Genomic DNA, 8,037 nt, shown 5'->3' on the forward strand with positions numbered 1-8,037 from the left:
GAAAACCATCTGCTTATCCTGCCTCTGAGTTGTGACTAGGTAAGGCAAAATAAAAGGTTGTTCTTTTTTTCTGGAGTGACTAAGGAAACTCTGCTGCTGGCATATCCTGGAGTGCCAAGTGGGGCAGGTACACAACAAGGCGTAAAAAGTAGGGAGCCTACAATGTAGATAAAGACAGGAAGAAAGTCTCCTTTGAAATGAAAAATTTGGAACAAATCTTGAACAAGTGTAGAAAGTTTCCAAAAGGACACCATATTGTGTTACAGTCAAGAAATTAATTGATAATGGATGAACCCCTACTTGTGCAACAAAAGGTTTGCTTTCAAATTTCACTGACTCAACTGATTTGAGTGTTTCCTTATTTCAGAAAAATCATATTTCATTCTGTATTCTGATGGAAAAGTGGAAAGACATTCTGCAGTTTTAATCAATATTGTTTCAATAATTTTTCACCAACTGCATTCTAGTCCTATACAACCACCATGTTCCATCTGGAAGAAGAGATGAAAGAAAGGGATCCTGCTAACTGGGAGACTTGCTTTTCTTTTGGCCACATCTCTGGGTAGACCACCATTTGGCCCATCAAAGGTTCTTTGCTCAGTGTCAACCTATTGTTCCTCATTTTTACATTTGTCTCCTGCTAACACCTTCCCCTCCACCCTGTTTTCCAAGTGTTGACTCCCATTACAATTTGTGTTCTCTCCAGGTTACTGTAGAGATGGTTTACACTAATTTATAAGGGGAAAACCTACAGGAAGAGGAGCCAGAAGAAAACAGGTCAACTCACCCATTTCCTGCTCTACAGAGAAGAATTGCTGGCTTCAGCAGTAGCAAATACAGACATTCATTCTCTTAAAGCCATTCCTGAGCCCTTGCCCACAAAAGGAAAAAGCAGGGACCACCACAGCAGGGACCAACACCTCCATGACTCCAGAAGTGACCATCACGGCTGTGCCTGCATCATGGAACCACTCTGAGTACTCTCTTTGAAGGTTTCACAGAACAGAGAGTGAAATGGGCAGCACTTCTTATATCAGTCATAACACCAGTGGCAGATGTGCCCTATAAATAAACCTAAGGACAAAAAGTAAGGATGAACACTTCCTATTTATTTTCCAGTGTTTTACCATTGTGAGACTCAAGAAGACTGAAAAAGGAATGAGTTGGGATTCAGCCTGACAGTCCCTAGATAGCTCGTGCGGCATGCATTGCTATTTCTAAAAATATTTCATCGAGGTATTTTTTTTAATAAATAAGTTTTTCATGAAAACAGGACTTGGTTAATTTTCTGCTTCTTTTCTGTTCTTATGAGGCAGCATGTTTTAAGAATAAAGCATAAATGGCTTTTAGAAATCTTGATTCTTTTTTTACTAGTAAGCATCTTTTAATTTTAAGCTCACTTTATTCTGTTACTTTTTTTATTAAATAAGATGGTATTTGATTATTTTCTCACAAATAGTGAAAATAGTAAAATATTGAATAGAAGCCTGACTTTAAGATGGAATTTGTACTTTTAAAACTGTTCTAAGTTTAAAGCACTGAAACAAACTGTTAGCCTTAACTACTGTATTTGACATAAAAAAATTGAAACATTGAAATGAATATGCAGTAATTCAAGACATCTAGTGGAAGGATAAACAATTTAGATTTAGCTAAATTAAAGGCATTCTTGTTGTTAGCATAAATTACTATCCCACCATTATAAACCAAATCCAGATGATTCTTATCTCTTTTCTACCACAAACTTTTTTTTTTTTTCTATAAGAATACATAGCACAAAATTGTCTGGGAATGTTTGAGTTATCATAAATAGAAAGCTCTTTTTATAGAAGGGATACTTGAGTCTGAATGTATATTTGGATAGAAGACAAGAATCTTTCATTGAACTGAGGATTTTTTTTAGAGATAATGCTGATACTGTCCTTCTCTACTTTGAATAACAAACTTTAGCTGAGACAATTTTACACAATGTTCAATAACATGAAGAGAAAGCTACAGATTATACTTCCATAGAAAACAAAATTCCAGATTTGAATCAATATTAATACAAATCTCAGATTTTCACATCATGGACTGCAGAGTAGCTGTTGTAAAACCTTGGACTTCAGTTTGAAAACACTTAAGCAATGCATAATTTAATGCATTTCAACCAAAACACAGTGAGGTTACAAAGTAAGAACCACATTTTGAGGCTTGCTGAAGTCAATGGAAAGCATGGCCAAACTTCAGATGGCCTTGGATCAGGCCATGCATGAAAATATGAATGAAATGAATATGTAGTTTTGCATGTATATTTGAATTTGGCCTTTCTCTAGGCCTTCTATGTGTAGTTCACAGGAGTTTTTTGTGTGATTTTTTTAATCTTCAGTCTTATAAAGAATTATCTTATAAAATTTCATTAAAACTTTTCACAGATTATTTAAGTAAATATTTCCTTTTAGTATATAAAATTAAAAAGACTTTAAAAATCACAAAGAAAACCAAAATATTTTCCCATTGACAGAAGTGTTTTTTCATGTTTTTAATTATATTTAACATGCTATTTCCTGGTATAGCATTTTTCATAGTATAGCATTCTTTATTTCTGTCAAATTACAGCGTGGATCACCAGTGTGTTTGTTTGTTGGGATTTTTGCCAACCCACACGATGGGAAATATTACCTGAAATAAAAATCTGAATTTAAATCTGCAATCCTGTCATAGATTCTTAGTGATGACACTCTAAGAGATGACATCCACTACACACCTGATGGACTGTCCTATACAATGACAATCTTATTGACTGTAGTAAACCTACTGATAAAGAAAAGAGATCAAACTAGAAGAAAGACAGTTCCACAGGTCTCACATCTTAAGGATTAAGGCTGGCTCAGGTGTAATGAAACAGAGCTCAAAATTACATTTCTCTCTCTGACTTAAAGTATAAAGACAATCTTTTACCTCCCTCAGTTTTCCATGCCCTGTGAGGAATTTGGGAAAAGAGCCAAGAGGATGTAGGTGACACAATGCTAAGTTTTGTGATGAGGAACCTTTAGGAACCTCTGTTTCCAGAGCCCTGGGCCATGCACGTGCTCTTCTTGCGCATGTAGATCTCAAGCAAATCGTAGGCACAGTGTGAGAAGTTACTCGGTGTTAACTACACAGGAAGTTTGAGGAGAAAAATAAAAGAAGAGCATATAGACCTATAGCATCTTCTTAGGAACGCCACTTGAGCATTTTATACCTGTCCTGAAGACATTCTCCAATGTCTTTTCCGTCACAAAGACAAAAATTTATTTCCAACTGGGTTATTCTGCACCCTGATTAAACAGAAATTAGGAGATAAAGCATGTGCCTAAATTCATTTTCCTCTCAGCACATACTCCTGCCCAGAATAAAATAAAAATTAAACAGCTATAGACAGTCCTAGCAGCTTCTGTTCTTATTTTGCAGCTGTGTATTTCTCCTTTATTTTTTGTCCATTGAAAATGTGAGTCTTGACTAGATCAACAACTGATAGTGTGATTCTATAGGCAAAATTTTTTTGCATTTGTTAGGAACTGTAGTTTGCATGCACTGAATAAATTTTCAGTGAATTAGCATTACTTATGTATTGACTAAAGCATACAAATAATTCTTAGAAAGGCAAATAAAACCTATTACATTGTCCTTTCCTTCCTAAGAAATATGAATTTTAGACATTAACAGACTTAATATCTATTTGTATAGCCCTGTAGCTGATCAAATATGGTACTGCCACTGCTATTATAAAGGAAAAGGCTTTGTTCAAAATCTCCAAGGCCTCAGAAAAGAAGTTTCCTGATTTTGCAGAACTCCTGTATCTACACTTGTGTTGACTTCTCTGGAGATTTATCTGACTTAGATGCAGCAGCAGCATACAAAAAATCTCAGATATCCAAGGGATTATTACTTAATTTGTTTTGTATTTAGCTTACTTCTGTATGACATTATGACATTGCAGCTATTCTTCAATAATTGTGATAGATGTCTGTAACTAGTAAATGCCAAACCCAAATGAGTACATGTAGGTAGAATAAACTGTAAGCCTAGGAAAAAAAAAATCTCAGTATAGAGAACTGGCAGCATTATAAGAAAGGCCTTGAAAGTTTGTAGATGTAGATGTGATGATGACAGATGCTACGTGTAAGCAACTTACCAATGATCAATTATTAGTAACTAAAGGGATAAAACACGGGGCAAAAGGCAAACCGATTTTAGGGGTTTTAAATATGGATATTATATGGAAATGAAGACTAGTAAGTAATGAAAAAAGCTAAAAACAGTTCAGAAAATACATAAAATTAGGCCTTAGAATAAAGAGGAATAAACTTAACCTTATCATTTTCCCTGTGGTGGAGCTGGGGTGCTGATGGCCCTTTCAAACTCATACTCCACACTTCCCTCTTAGTGAATATTCATTTGACCCTAAGACTCAGAAGGTGAAAAAACCATGACCTTACACTGAAGAAAAGGTGAGGAGGTTAGGAGAGATTATGTGTGTATGAGTCTGCATGTGACTTTATAACAACTTAAAACTTACTTATAAGTGAAGGTTTTTTCTAGCTAATTTAGACTCTAAGGGTTAGCGCTATTAGGACTGGACTAACACCTCTTCAGCTAGACAAATGCAACTTGTTGCTTAAATTGTTTCTTATAAGACCATGTCTGCATTGGGCTGCTCGTGAGGAACAGCTTTAAGGCTATCCCACATAACTTTCCTTTTTAATTATATTTAATTAAATTCTTATTTATTTTTTTCTCCTATTTATTCACTGCATCGAGAAAGACATCTAACATGTAATTCACTTTAAAATCAATTTGGCAAATCAAAAAGTCAAAGCAAAAGAAATGCAAAACAGAGGCAACCTCACTCCTAGTTGAAATAATTGAAGTCATTACAGTGGTTTTAGTGACTGGATCTGGGAACTGAAGGATTTTCCCACTTTATCCAAAACATTTAATCTAATAAAACAGAAGAGTTAACTCTACCAGTCTAGATAAGCTTCTCTCATTAAGCATATCTTTGAGAAGAAGTAACCTATCAAAAAGAGACTTTGTAAGAAGATTTAATCTAGCTAAGCATGATTTCACATTTACCTGCTATGCAGTCTTCTGCCATTTGTATCCAGTTAGTAAATATTGAATTCATCAGATATATGAGAAACCTATGCTGTGCTTCAATTTCTTTCTTGGATCTGACTCTAGTTCTGTCTGCCGAATGTAAAAGCACAGTTGCATTTGTCAAAAACAGATGTAAAAGTAATTTTAGAGTGACAGCAAAATGGGGGGAATTAATGAGTATATCATTATAGGGAACATATGTGAAAAAGTCACAAAACCATTTGACATTTATAATTTTGTGACTTGAACCAGACTAATTCCTCAAGAAGTTTCTGCAATAATTTTTTTTGTGTAGTACTTTTTGTGGTAGATTTTTAGGGTGTTTTTTGGTTTTGTTTTGGTTTGTTTTTTTTCTTTTTTTATCATTATATTAAAAATTTGCACTTTCTTGTTGGAAGATCTACAGTCATTTGTAAAACTGATATTTAATTGTGATGACTCAAGGGACATTTGACAGTGCTGATAATAGAACAGTTGCACCCAGAATATTTCACTGAGGATTATTGGTGAAGCACGGAATTGACCCTGATCTTTCTTACCAAATATAAGGCTATTTTGAGAGTTTAGAAGGCAGAACTCATTATAATAATGTGACAAAATAAAATAATTAAAAAATTACAATTATATCAGTCTCTCACCTTGACCGAAGCTCAATTTTTCACTGTTAAAGGATTTAATTCATTTCTTTCTTCCTTTATTGACCTTTTTCCACTTATTCAAGTTTTAACTTAGGAAGAAAATTAAATAAGAAATTATAGAAATGAGCAAGAATATAGTTTTCCAGGTGGTGGAATTGGATTTTATTTTCTCCTATGCAAATGAATGTATTCTGGATGAATGCTTCCCTGTAAACCTGTAGAACCAATTCATGAAAAGCAATTGAAATGTGAAGAAACTTGTGATGAGGCCTGAAGTAGAAGAGAATTTAGGATGGAAAGACAGATGGTGCATAGCCAAAGTCCCCTAGTAATTCTTAGTCTAAGTTCTCCTAAAGCCTTTAGACTTGCTCATCTCAGTAAAACATTCCAATTCTAAATTAACAACAAAATTAATTTAGCAGATGCCATTTGACATGTTTTTTACACCTAGGAATTTCTCAGGGAGCAAACAGTGGAACATGGAAGAAAATATGTTGACTGCATTATGTTTTACCAGAAACAGTGAGGAAAGGACTGTTTCTAGTCCTATACAAATGGTCCAAACTTTGCACTGGGTTTTCAGAGAGAAAATAGTTGTCCTAATGATACCCTTGTGACTAAGGCCCTATGACTTGTGAAAAGAGGTTCATAACTGAAATAATGCTGTTAGCACTAGTACAGTGACGCCTTGTGAACATTAGATTTCCATTTTCTGTGAAAAGGAACAGAGTAGGAAAGAAACCCAAATAACTTCTTATGTCAGAAGAAATATATTTTCTAAAATAAATAATATGCTCTCTTGAAAGATTACAGTTAAGCGTGATTATCACAAGCATGGGTCTGTCATTGCTATGACATGAAATGGCAAGTTTATAATCCTAATATGTTATTGGATTTTTTTTTTTTTCCTTACTCAGAATGCTGAAGTATAAAATTACCTTATTCATAACTCTGAAATGCAAGAACCAAAGTGACTGTAGTACAAGTCTTTCGGAAGACAGGAAATTATATGTTGTCATATAGATTTAAATAACTTCATGTAAGGAGCAGCAAAATAAGGGAAGAAAGGGGGATGGATTCTAGAAAATTCTGAGCTAGTTTGGTTTCTGCCTTTATATAAATTTCTCCTTCAAATTCTTTAAACATATCACCTTAAAAAAAAAAAAATAGACTTAGGGTAGAGATAGAAAAATTGGTGCCTTTTATTTTTCCCCATAACTGTCAAGTGTTAATATAAAAATTTTCCACTAAACGTTGGTGGAATAACTTCATGTTCTTTAAGGATGTATCAGAAAGATAGAAATACTGCACTGCATTCCACTTAATGTCTCTTTTTTACTTCTCACCTTGATTTGCCACAATTGTCCCACATCTATTTTATTTATCTAATTTTAATATAGACTTCAGTGTTAAGTAAGACAAAAGAGTGTTCACAAAAATTTTTTCTCCCATTGTGTTGATTCCCAGCAGCTGTGATTCAGTGTTGGTTGGTTTGCATCAAGACAGACCCTTAAAGCTCATTCTTTGTTCTGAAGAAAACCCATCATGGGGGAAAAAAGGAGCATAATAAACGAATAGACTTTAGTTTGCAAAATTTAAAATGTTCTGTTTCCCAGAAGTTCATGGGAGGTGTAAATGCATGATTCAGTGAAGATCAAAAAGACCAGTCATGTACAATTCTGGATGATCAGAGCAAAAAATATTTGTACTGAGCTTATAAACTATGGATGGCCTAAAGCACCAAAAAGTTAGGGAGTGTTTCATTTTCTCATAAAGCAATGGTTTCTTCAGAGAATGAGCTAATTGAATACAGTTTTTATGAAGTTCTGCAAAGTTTATTATGGGGTGAGGATCAGAATTTCATTGCTGTGAAAAACATGCATTTCTCTCTAAGAAATATAGATCAAATTTGAGATATTAACTGTCACTTTCAAATAACAGGAAAAAATGTAATAATCAAAAGATCAAGAGTGAAAAAGAAAAATGGCATGAAGTGCTCTCAAAATTTACCTTTCTTGCCTTCATCCTGAGTTTCTGGTTATTAAACCTTATATAAATTTACAACAAAATCACTTACATTTGCAGTAATTTATGCTACAGTGTGTTACTGAAAGTTTCTAATGTACACCCTCTTCACCGAATTTCACCATTTTGGTAGTGGCAATAGTAGAAGATGTGTGTTATACAGAGGAAGAGTTCTAAATGCATCAGTACAGATCTGATATAACTCACTGTTTTGTTTGACTAGGTTGTAGCATATGGCTTTATACATATTTAT

Source organism: Haemorhous mexicanus, chromosome 2, assembly GCF_027477595.1.
Source record: "Haemorhous mexicanus isolate bHaeMex1 chromosome 2, bHaeMex1.pri, whole genome shotgun sequence".
Lineage (NCBI taxonomy): Eukaryota > Metazoa > Chordata > Aves > Passeriformes > Fringillidae > Haemorhous > Haemorhous mexicanus.